Source organism: Pituophis catenifer, unplaced genomic scaffold (assembly GCF_029215685.1).
Source record: "Pituophis catenifer annectens isolate HBS135680 unplaced genomic scaffold, rPitCat1.0.hap2 SCAF_13, whole genome shotgun sequence".
Taxonomy (NCBI): Eukaryota; Metazoa; Chordata; class Lepidosauria; order Squamata; family Colubridae; genus Pituophis; species Pituophis catenifer.
The window spans coordinates 672,501-685,312 of NW_027256893.1; the positions used below are offsets into that span (position 1 = coordinate 672,501).

Here is a 12,812-nt window from a genome sequence, read left to right on the forward strand (position 1 = left end):
CTCCCTCCCTTCCTCCCTTCCTCCCTTCCTCCCTCCCTCCCTCACAAACACACACACACACACACACAAAAACAGAGGTTGGAGAGCTCTCCTGCTCGCTCGCTCTCAAGCGCCCTATGCACAGCCCATTTGAGGAAAGGGCATGCATGGCTGGGCATGTTTGGCTGCAAAAGGCGGTGCAGCACAATGGGGTTCTTTTGTTCACCGAGGTGGCACTTTGGGTGGGCAAGCGGACGTCTGCAGCTGACAACTTTAATGGATATGTCCACCTGCCCTCCCGAAGCACCACCGCAGCGAACAAAACAACCCCATTGCTATGGATGCATAGCTTGTTGGGGCTGAGCAGGGAAGCCGTTGCTTGAGTGGGTGGGGGAGGCAGTAAGCTGCTAGCTCCTTCCCCACAGCCCTGCCATGCTTGCCTGCCTGCCTTCCACGTGGGCTTCTGCTTGCCTGCCTTCACAAGCTGGCCACCGGGATGCCAGGAAGGCAGCATGGAAGGCAGGCAAGCATGTCAGGACTGTGGGTCGTGGACCGGTTCAGGGGCGTGGCCAGCCAGCTATTACAGCCATCCCTCATCCGCGAGTTGATTGAGGAGGAGAACACAGACCTGGCTTGCATTACAGAAACCTGGTTGGGCTCGGAGGGAGGGGTCCCTCTTATTGAACTTTGCCCACCAGGTTTTCGGGTGCTACACCAGCCGAGGGCCCAGGGTAGGGGTGGGGGGGGTAGCGGTTGTTATCAGGGAGTCCCTTGGTCCGCGGGAGGTCACTTTTCCTCAGATAGACGGGTGTGAGTCCCTCCTTATGAGATGGGGTCCGCAAGGGCAGTTGGGCCTGTTGATTACGTACCTATCTCCCAGCTGCGTATCAACGGCCCTGCCCGGGCTGCTCGACACTCTCTCGGGGTTGACGGTTGAGTTCCCTAAACTTATTGTTTTGGGGGACTTTAATCTGCCATCAGTAATGCCAGGCAGTAATAATGGCATCCTTAGATGAGGGGATCTTCCCTGCTGCCCTGAAAGAGGCAGGGGTGAGACCCCTCCTCAAGAAACCTGCCTTGGATCCAACCATATTGGATAACTTTTGTCTGGTCTCCAACCTTTGCTTTATAGCGAAGGTTGTTGAGAGGGCCCTGGAGGATACTGATTACCTGGATCCATACCAATTGGGTTTCAGGCCGGGGTACAGCATGGAGATGGCATTGGTCGCACTGGTGGATGATCTTTGGAGGGCTCAGGACAGGGGATATTCCTCTGTTCTGGTCCTCTTGGATCTTTCGGCGGTGTTTGATACCATCGACCATGGTATCTTACTGCGACGGCTCGAGGGGTTGGGAGTGGGAGGCCCCATTCTACGGTGGTTCTCCTCCTATCTCTCAGGCCGTACGCAAGCGGTGTTGGCAGGGGGGCAGCGGTTGGCTACGAGGCCCCTCGTTTGTGGGGTGCCCCAGGGGTCGGTCCTCTCGCCTCTCCTGTTCAACATCTATATGAAGCCGCTTGGGAAGATCATCCGTGGTTTTGGGGTGCGGTATCATCAGTACGCTGATGATAACCAGCTTTATATATCCACCCCAAACCAGCCCAGTGATGCCCTTGACGTGATGTCCCGTTGCGTGGAAGCGGTACGGACCTGGATGGGGTGGAACAGGCTTCGACTCAACCCTGCCAAGACCAAGTGGCTGTGGGTACCAGCATCTTGTTCTGATCGAGATGTTCCATCGCTGACCATCGGGGGTGAGGTGTTATTCCCTGTGGATAGGGTCCGCAACTTGGGTGTCCTCCTGGATTCACGGTTGTCTTTGGAAGACCATGTGATGACCGTGACCAGGGGGGCATTTGCCCAGGTTCGCCTTGTGCGACAGTTGCGCCCTTACTTGGACCAAGATGCCCCACACACCGTTACTCATGCGCTGGTGCAGTCTTGACTACTGCAACGCTCTCTACCTAAGGCTGCCCTTGAAGACCACTCGAAGGCTTCAGCTGGTGCAGAATGCGGCCGCGCAGGTTGTGATGGGAGCGTCCCGACACTCCCATGTTACACCCCTCCTGCGTGGCTTGCATTGGTTACCAGGTGCTAGTTATCCCTTCATGGCCTAGGCCCGGGATATCTGTCGGACCCCCTGCAGCCAGCGACAATCTCCAATTGCCCGGTGCGTTCCCACAGACAGGGCCTCCTCAGGGTGCCATTGGCCAGACAGTGTCGGCTGGCGACCCCCAGGGGGAGAGCTTTCTCTGTGGGCGCACCCACCCTCTGGAACCAACTTCCGTTGGAGCTCTGGATGGCCCCTGACCTTCGCTCATTCCGCTGCGAGTTGAAGACCTGGTTGTTCCGTAGCCTGGACTGACGGGGGTTTTTTAATGAATTTTAAACTGTTTTAAATTGGGTTTTAATTTTATATTGTTTTAATAAGGAATTATGCATTTTACTATTGTGAGCCACCCTGAGTCCTCGGAGATAGGACGGCATATAAATTGCATTAAATAAATAAATAAATAAATAAATAAATAAATAAATAAATAAATAAATAAATAAATAAATAAATAAATAAATAAATAAATTACTCCCGGTTCGGTGAACTAGCCTCAATCTCCGCTACCCTAAATACGCAAATATTACAAGAAAAGGAATATTTAGAGAAAATAGAAAAAGAGCTGATTTTATTCTTCGACATAAATAAAAAACATCATACATCATTGTAGAATTTATGGGATACACTAAAGGCATTTAGGAGAGGAATAACATTAGCATATACATCGATAAGGAACAAGGGAAAAAAGCAACAGCAGGATATACTATTGAAGAAATTAGAGTATCTAGAAAATAAATTTCAATTAAATCTAGGTTTCCAGATTAAAGAAAAATTAATATCAGTTAAACATTAATTAAATTTAATAGAACAAATAGACCATATTAAAAAGATTAAATATATGAAACAATATCAATTTGAAAATGCAAATAAACCGGGGAGGTGGCTGGCATATAAACTTAAAAAAGAAAGAAAAAACAGGATAATTTACCAATTACAAGATGAGGTGGGCAACTTACAAAATAGCAAGGAAGAAATTAGAATGTAATCCACATTAGGATATTTTGAAAACTTGTATAGAGGAAGTGGAGAGGGAAAAAATGAATACTTATTTACAAGAAGAAGGTATGCCCAGGTTAGAGGAAGAGGAAAGGATGGGATTAAATAGAGAGATCTCTTTGGAAGAATTAAAGGAAGCAATCCATAGACAACCTGATAATCTGATGGGTTATCAGGTGAATTTTTCAAAAAAATGGGGGAAATATTAGAACCGATACTCTTGGATTTGTACAATGAGGTACTGTTGGAAGCAAAAATGCCCATCTCATGGAAAGAGGCATACATTACAGTCATCATGAAAGAAGGTACCGACCCAACCCAGATTCAAAACTATAGACCAATTTCTTTTTGAATACTGACTACAAGATTTTTATGTATTTTTATGACAGGAAGGATGAAAAAAAATTGAATGGAATTATCCACTCCGATCAGAATGGCTTTCTCCCAATGAGGCAAATTAAAGATAATACAAGGACAGTTTTGAATATATTAGAATATTACGAGGCGAATCCAGAGAAACAAATAGCCCTTGTTTTTCTAGATGCGCAGAAAGCCTTTGATAATTTAAATTGGACGTACATGATAAAACAAATTAAAGAAATGAAATTTGGTACTAAAGTTGAACAGATGATCAAAACAATTTATTCCACCCAAAAAGTAAATATTATAATTAATGGGGAAATTACAAAACCATTTGAGATAAAAAAGGAGTTCGCCAAGGATGCCCATTATCATCTCTGCTTTTTATTCTGACATTAGAGTCATTTTTGAAAAAAATTAGGGCAAACACAGATATTAAGGGAACCAAAATTAAGAGAGAAGAATATAAATTAAAGGCATTCGTAGATGATTTGGTGTTTTTCATTGAGGATCCAAAAGAGTCAGGGACAATATTAATAAAGGAGATAGAAAAATATGGAGAAATATCGGGCCTTAAAATCAACAAGACAAAAACAAAAATGATAGTTAAAAATATGACAGGACAACAAGAAAAAGAATTAGAAGGGAAATTGGAATTACAAAGTGTAAAAAAAATTAAATATTTAGGAATGTGGTTGACGGCGAGATGCTCCTCAATAAAAGAAGATGATTACACAAAACTTATACAGCGAATTTTGTGGATAAGTATACTCTGTCACCTATTTAGAAAGGTTTTGGTTGTGTTCTCTCCTTGACTGCTTGGTGTTTAAATGTTTTATTAGCATCCTTTAGTGCTAATTTGACTACAGGTCAAGTGTTTTATAGGGTTTCCATCCATTCCTTCAGGGAGGGGATGGTGGTGTTTCCATTGGTAGTTCTGGCATGGGGGTGAAATCTTGGCCTGTGGCTACTTTAAAAGGAGTGTAGCCTGTGCTAGAGTGTACAGAGTTGTTGAATGCTACCTCTGGCTGGTACTTATCACTTTCCTTTCACCCATGCTAAGTCATCTTTGATGAGGCAGAGGTTTTTGTGGTTAAGGAACCACTCATCGTTGCTTAAGGCTTGCTTAAATGCTTGGGTGGTTGCGTTATCGGTGGTCCCTTGTTGTTTGGTTTGTGATCTAGTGATTACTTTATCTGCAACTTGATTATCCTAAAGGATTGGTCTGATTACTTCAGGCTTTGCGGCCATTCCGAGTCTAACCGAGCACAGTTAAGATCCTTTACGTGATCTTATCTAGTGGAGATGGAGGCAGCAAAGCGTCTTTACTTCTCTGCCCTCATTGCATCCGCAAATAATCGCCCGGCCGCCCTGTTTAGGGTGTCCCGCTCCCTTTTTTATCAGGGAGCGGGGGATGACCCTATGCGGGGGAGGGCTGAGGAGTATAGCCAACATCTGCTGGACAAGATCGCTCAGATTCGGGATGGGCTGGACTCTGACTGGGCAGGGTCGGTTGAGGGGGTGACAACGGGTCTAGTTATCTGGGACGAGTTTGATCCTGTTACTCCCGAGGAAGTGGACAGGATCATGGGAAAACTGAGTACCACCACATGTTTGTTGGACCCGTGTCCCTCCTGGCTTGTTTATTCGGCTTGGGAGGTTACATGTGACTGGATCCAGGCAGTGATTACTTCTTCCTTGGGTGAGGGGAGCTTCCCTGCCGCCTTGAAGGAGGCGGTAGTGAGACCCCTCCTCAAGAAACCTGCCTTGGATCCAGCTATCTTGAAAAACTTTCATCCTATCTCCAACTTTCGCTTTATTGCGAAGGTTGTTGAGAGCATGGTGGCACATCAGCTCCCGTTGGCCCTGGAGGAAGCAGTATACCTGGACCCATACCAGTTGGGTTTCAGGCCCGGGTACAGCATGGAGACGGCATTAGTCGCGCTGGTTGACGATCTTTGGAGGGCTCAGGACAGGGGACATTTTTTTTTTTTTAATTAAATTTTTATACCGCTCCTCTCCCGAAGGACTCGGGGCGGTGAACAGCCAAGATTAAAAAACATACAATATAAACATTAAAATACATTTAAAACAAAATTAAATCCAAAATGGCTCCCCAATTTAAAACGCCTTACCCATAACCCTATAATTAAAACAAATTTAAAATTTCCACATTTAAAAGGGGGAAGATTTAGGCCAGGCCAGCTTGATGAAATAGAAGAGTCTTAAGCGCGCGGGGGAAGGTGCGCAGATCCGGGATCCTCTGTATCTCCGGGGGGAGCTCGTTCCAGATCGTAGGTCCCCCACAGAGAAGGCTCTCCCCCTAGGGGCCGACAGCCGACATTGTTTGGCCGACGGCACCTGGAGGAGCCCCTCTCTATGGGAGCGTACTGGCCGGTGGGAGGCTATTGGTGGTAGCAGGCGGTCCCGTAAATAACCAGGTCCTAAGCCATGGAGTGCTTTAAAGGTGATAACCAAAACCTTGAAGCGCACCGGGAAGACCACCGGGAGCCAGTGCAGCTCGCGCAGGAGAGATGTTACATGGGAACTCCACGTCGCTCCCATAATCACCCGCGCAGCCACACTCTGTGCCAATTGGACCCTCCGAGTGCATCTCAAGGGGAGCCCCATGTAGAGAGCATTGCAGTAGTCCAGACGAGAGGTAACGAGGGCATGAGTGACTGTGTGTAGGGAGTCCCGATCTAAAAAGGGACGCAACTGATGAAAAATCCTCCCGGTCACGGCCGTCAAATGCTCTTCTAAGGACAGCCGTGAATCCAGGAGGACGCCCAAGTTGTGAGCCCTATCCGTGGGGGCCAATGATTCATCCCCAATAGTCAGTGATGGCACCAACTGACTATATCGGGACGTTGGAAACCACAGCCACTCGGTCTTGGATGGGTTGAGCCTGAGCCTGAGCCTCCCCATCCAGATCCGTACGGCCTCCAGGCACTGGGACATCACTTCAAGGGCATCGTTGGGGTGGTCCGGGGTGGAGATGTACAGCTGGGTGTCATCAGCGTACTGATGGTACTTCACCCCGAAACCACGGATGATCTTGCCCAGCGGCTTTACATAAATGTTGAACAAAAGGGGCGAGAGGACCGATCCCTGCGGCACCCCACATATAAGGGGCCTCGGGGTCGACCTCTGCCCCCCTGTCAACACAGACTGCGACCGGTCAGAGAGAAAGGAGGAGAACCACCTTAGTACGGTGCCTCCCACCCCCAACTCTTCCAACCGGTGCAGCATGATACCATGGTCGATAGTATCAAAAGCCGCTGAGAGATCTAACAGGACCAGGACAGAGGAGCAACCCCTGTCCCGAGCCCTCCAGAGATGGTCAACCAACGCAACCAATGCCGTTTCCGTGCTGTACCCAGGCCTGAAACCCGACTGGAACGGATCCAGATACGACGCTTCATCCAGGTACTGGGGAAGCTGTCCCGCAACCACACTCTCAACAACCTTCGCCACAAAACGAAAGTTGGAGACTGGACGATAATTAGCTAATATTGCGGGGTCCAGGGAAGGCTTCTTGAGGAGGGGCCTCACCACTGCCTCCTTAAGGGCGGCGGGGAAGACACCCTCGCCCAGTGAAGCATTTATAATCCCTTGGAGCCAGCCTCGTGTCACCTCCCAGGAAGCCAGCACTAACCAGGAGGGACACGGGTCCAACAAACATGTGGTCACGTTCAATCTACCCAGAATCCTGTCCACGTCATCTGGGGTCACAGGATCAAACTCATCCCAGATAACAGTCTCAAGACCTGCCTCCGTCACCCTCGCTGGATCTACCCAGTCAGAGTCCAGACCTTCCCGAATCTGAGTGATTTTGTCATGCAGATACTGAACAAAATCCTCGGCTCTTCCCTCCAAGGAGTCCTCCCGCGCTTCCTGGTGGAGCAGGGAGCGGGTCACCCTAAACAGGGCGGCCGGGCGATTATCTGATGACGCAATAAGAGCAGCAAAATGAGTACATTTTGCTGCTTTTATCGCCACTAGGTAATTCCTAATATGAGATCTTACCAGTGTCTGGTCCGATTCAGAAAGACTAGCCCTCCAACTACTCTCTAGGCCAATGGTTCTCAACCTGTGGGTCGGGACCCCTTTGGGGGTCGAACAACCCTTTCACAGGGGTCACCTAAGACCATCGAAAAACACATATTTTCAATGGTTTTAGGAATAATTTTATGGTTGGGGGTCACCACAACATGAGGAACTATATTAAAGGGTCGCAGCATTAGGAAGGTTGAGACCCACTGCTCTAGGCGTCTTTTCCAGTGCTTCATCTCCCTCAGCTCCTCGGTGAACCAAGGAGCCAGGCGAGATCGGTGTCGGGTCAGAGGCCGCAAAGACACGACTCGATCCAGAGCTCCAGCGGCCGCCCTATCCCAGGCGGCCACTAGGTCTCCAGTTGAGGTGTGAGCCAGAACCTCAGGAATTGGCCCAAGCTCCATCTGGAACCTGTCAGGTTCCATCAGGCGCCTGGGGCGGTACCATCTTATCGGTTCCACCTCCCTGCAGCGGGGTGCCGCGGTTCGAAGGTCAAGGTGAAGGAGAGAGTGATCCGACCATGACAAGGGCTCGATGACTATATCCCCTATCTCAAGATCACTCAACCACTGTCCAGAGACAAAAACCAAGTCCAGTGTGTTTCCCCCTGTGTGCGTAGGGTCATGAATTAGCTGGGTCAGGTCCACTCCCGAGCCACCTCAGACGTCTCACCCACGGACAGCAGGTTGAAATCCCTCATGACCATAAGTCTGGGGGTATCAACTGCCACCGCGGCGATAACGTTGAGTAGCTCCGGCAGGGCTGCTGCCACGTGGCAGGGAGCCAGGTACGTGATCAGCAAGCCCATCTGAGCACCATGGCCCCACTTCACAAGGAGGGACTCACAACCAGCCGTCTGAGGAACAGTGGTCTCCCTCGGCCTAAGGCCTTCTCTAATAATAACCGCTACTCCCCCTCCCCTCCCCTGTGACCTCGGCTGATGGAATGCATGGAAGCCTGATGGGCACATTTCTACCAGAGGGACTCCTCCCTCCGGGCCCAACCAGGTCTCCGTAATACCCGCCAGGTCCGCTCCCCCCTCCTGAACAAGATCACAGATGAGGGGGGCTTTATTTACTACGGACCTGGCGTTGCACAACATCAGACGAAGGCCCGGGCCGTGAGGGTCTGTGCAACCTGGAGAATGGGTGGAGCCTTGGGGGCCGGAGCACCCTACCTCTTGGAGACAGCGGGTGCGTGCTTCCTTAACATGATATGGCCCCCTGCTCCCGCCATATCTACCCCTCCCACTCACAGTATCGATGGTAAAGACACAGTCTGGACAAGCTCGACCCCCCCCATTGCCCCTGGATCCCCCACCCGCCCCGCCGTGCGTCATGGCCGGGCCCGACCCTCCCCTTGGTGGGTTATCCTCCAAACCCACGACCCTAGTTCCAATCCCACCCCCCTCCCCCCTCCCCAAACCCCTTAAAAGATTAGACAAAGACAATTTTAAAAAACCCTGCAACCCCCTCTTTGCGGCATGCCACCTCTCGGAGTTCCAAAGCCCGTCATCGAGGATAGAGTGGAGGGCCAAGCCTGCGATAGGGGGGAGTCTGTCCTGGTCCTGTTAGAACTCTCAACGGCTTTTGATACAATCGACCATGGTATCCTACTGCGACGCCTCGAGGGGTTAGGGGTGGGAGGCACTTTTTTACGGTGGTTCTCATCTTACCTCACGGGTCATTCGCAAGTGGTTTTGGCAGGGGGACAGAGGTCGGCCCTGAGGCCCCTTTTGTTCAACATCTATATGAAGCCGCTGGGGGAGATCATCTGTGGTTTTGGGGTGGGGTATCATCAATATGCTGATGATACCCAACTTTTTCTATCCACCCCGAATCAGCCCAGGGATGCCCTCGATGTGACGTCCCGGTGCCTGGAAGCAGTACGGCTCTGGATGGGGATGAACAGGCTTTGGCTCAACCCTGCCAAGACGGAGTGGCTGTGGGTACCAGCATCTCGGTTCCATGGGGAAGCTCCACCGCTGGTTATAGGGGGTGAGGTGTTGCCCCCTGTTGACAGGGCGCGCAACTTAGGCATCCTCCTGGATTCACGGTTGTCTCTGGAAGATCATGTTAAGACCATGACCAGGGGGGCATTTGCCCAGATTTGTCTGGTGCGCCAGTTGTGACCTACCTGGACCGAGATGCCCTACGCATGGTCACTCATGTGCTGGTCACCTCCCGGATTGACTACTGCAACGCTCTCTACATGGGGCTGCCCCTGAAGTAGCCTCCCCACGCCTGCGAAGAATGGTACAGCCTTCCCAGCTTCAAGCTGAATGGAAGATGCGTATGTTAAAGGTCCAAGGCAGGATAGGTTTACATCAGTGTTGCTCAACCTTTAGACTCTATCGGTGTTTTCCAATGGTCTTAGGCGACCCCTGTGAAAGGGTCATTCGACCCACAAAGGGGTCGCGACCCACAGGTTGAGAACCGCTGGCATAGAGCTTTGCTGCGTGGAGTTTATTTACGACTGCCCTGAGTAACTTTACATGTTCTTCTTTTGTCTTTATAGATTTTTAATCTTTATAGATTAAAATGTTGTTCAAGTAAACCAGGACCCCATTATATAAATATTCATGGAACACTTCATTTATTAGTTGCATGAATATGGCAGGAGCTCCTTGTAATCCAAAAGGAAGTACCTTAAATTGGTAGCAGCCCAGTAGTGTGTTAAATGCCGTTTTTCACTCATCCCCCTCCCTTATTCTTATTCGATAGTATGCCTCTCTCAGGTCTAGCTTTAAAAAGATTTTCCCTTGTGAGAGGTGTGCCAACGTGTCCTTCATAAGAAGGAAGGGTACATGTTTTCTACACTTATTGTATTTAAATTTCTATAGTCCACGCATAATCTCATAGAGCCATCTTTTTTTTCTCTGAAAAGTACTGGGGCTGCGATTTTCGGGTGTGCTGGTTCAATTAACCCACTTTTCAGGTTTTTTTGTCAATGAAAGCTCTTAATTCTGTCAGTTCTCTATGCAGTATATCTTTGGTTTGGGAAGCTTTGCCCCTGGCAGGATTTCAATTGCACAGTCAGTAGCATGGGGGTGGGGGGTGGGGGTGGGAGAGTTCATCAGATGCCTTTTCACTGAAAACCACAGGTAGGTCTCTGTATTCCTTTGGTATATCCCCGTTTGGCGTTCCCCAACCAGGCATCGCTGTTTCACATTCAGCCCCCCCTTTCCGGTCACCCTTTTTTTCATCAACAAAATTTACCCATAACTGAAATCTGATTGACCCTTGCTTCCAGTTAATTTTGGGATTCCATTTTCTCAGCCATGCTAACCCCAATACTAATGGCCATTCCTTGCCGGGTGCCACCACAAATGTGTCCCTTTGTGATTATCCATAGTTATTTGTAAGAGTTCGGTAGCAAACATGGTGGGATCTCCCCTGGATATTGATCCATCTAATTGGCAAAATTCGATCGGGTTCCTTAGTCTCCTTAGATTTATTCCCAGTTTCCCTACTAGGGTGGGATTTATCAGGCAACTTGTGCATCCCAACTCTAGAAAAGCAGAGATTTTTACTTCTCTGCCTTGACTGAATATAAACAGTCTTAAGGGGAGGGTAAATGATTCAGTTGGGTTGTTTACCAGTGGTCCATCTTCTGGATCACTTTCGGTAAAAGTTGGTTTCACTGGTTGGATTTCTGGAGTTTCGATCCCCAAGGGGTGGAGGTCCTGAAACTCGACGGTTGCCTTGCTTCGCAGGGCAGTTTCCTTCCCTCGAGGGCTTGGCTTTGTGGTTCCCCCCCTGACAGGCGGTCTGATTTCCTCACCAGCATCTTTGATCAGCACTCTGCAGCTTGGTGCTCTTCCTTCCTGCACTTAAAACAAGCTGACGACCTTGGGGTCAAGGGGGGGTGGCGATTTGAATTGCTCTCTTTTTCCCCTGGGGCGGGGGTCTCTTCCAGCCTCGGCTTGGTTGGTATGGGTTTCTAACCATGTCAATCTCAGCTTCCTCCATGGTGAGGTACCACTCAGGCAGGTGATCTGATGCTCCTCTGGTGATGCAGGCCGTTGTAGAGGTCATCGTTTAATCCATCTTTGAAGCAGCTCACCAGGATGTCTTCTGGCCAGTCGACGCGGCAGGCCAGGTCCCAGAACTCCTTAGTGTATTCAGCTATGGATCGTCACCCTTGCTTCACCACTTTAATTCAGTCTCTGGCTTTTCGGTCAGCAAGGGGGTCCTCGAAACGGTGACGTAGCGCCATCATGAATCTGTTGAAGTTTTCTCAATTCTGCGGCATCCGTGTTGTGCAGGGTAACAATCTGGCCATGGCTCCCTCTAACACGAGCGTCACGACTCGTACTTGAGTGCCTTGGGTTTGAAATGCGCACCCGTATTCTTGCATGTAGGTGAGTACATGTGCCATGAAGAATCCTAGCTGTTGCGGGTTTCCATCGAACTTCACTTCTAAGGGTGGTGCCTGTCTCTCCAACTCCTGGGCTGACCTGGTGTATTCACAGCAGCTCAGATCGTAAGGGGGGGTTGTTGCGGCAGCGGCTATTTAAGCAGTGTTGGCTTGATTCCCTGCGGCAGGGTCTGGGGCTTTGGCTCCTCTGGGTGGTGGTTCCCGTTCCCCCCTCAGGTTGATGTTTTCTAGCACCTCTATTATCAGCTGATTGATGTGGTGCTTCAGTCGGTTCCCCCCTCCTGGTTTCTTCTAAAGTTTCCTCTTGGTCAGACACGGCTTCCAGCTCTAATTTCCAGTCGGGCTTTCAACTGCCTTGGGTTAAGGTGACTCCTCGGGTCCTCCTGCCCCAGCTGTCTCTTTTCCTCCCAATTCCAAGTGACCAGTGCAATTTCTTGGAGTCCTTTTGGGGTATCCCCAACTCCACGATTAGGTATGAGGAGTATGCTTTGGGTTGAGCGATGGTGGAGATATCTATGTAGCATTTGATTTCTCCTCATTCGCTCCTTTGCTTGGATGTCGTTGCAAGGTCCCCACGGTAGGAAGAAATGTGCTTCTCCGGGTTGACCTACTTTGCAGAGTCTGCTTTCTGTAAGGACCTGCCTCTCCTCCTTTCCCAAGAATGTATAGACTCTTGAAACATGGTATTTCAAAAGGAACCTTTTATTGAGAAGAAGTGATAGCAGAACAGGCGAAGCAGATTCTAAATTCCCTCCCAAACTACACAGTTAGAAATAGGGCTTTAGAATCCCTCCCTCCCATCCGAATGTGGATCTAGCCAATCCACAGATATGAAGATGTTTATTGTAACGGCCATCTTGAGAAACAGATAAGGAGCCATTCCCAGGATCTTCTTCCGCTTTTAGCAAACTGAAACAATCCACATGGCCTTA

At 49.5% G+C, this 12,812-nt stretch overlaps 1 protein-coding gene across 1 annotated transcript in view; it reads left to right on the plus strand.

Annotated features, from left to right (window-relative positions):
- The window catches only part of HYDIN (HYDIN axonemal central pair apparatus protein), a 422,362-nt gene that overhangs the window by 322,011 nt on the left and 87,539 nt on the right, over window positions 1-12,812 (plus strand). The window lies entirely within an intron of this gene.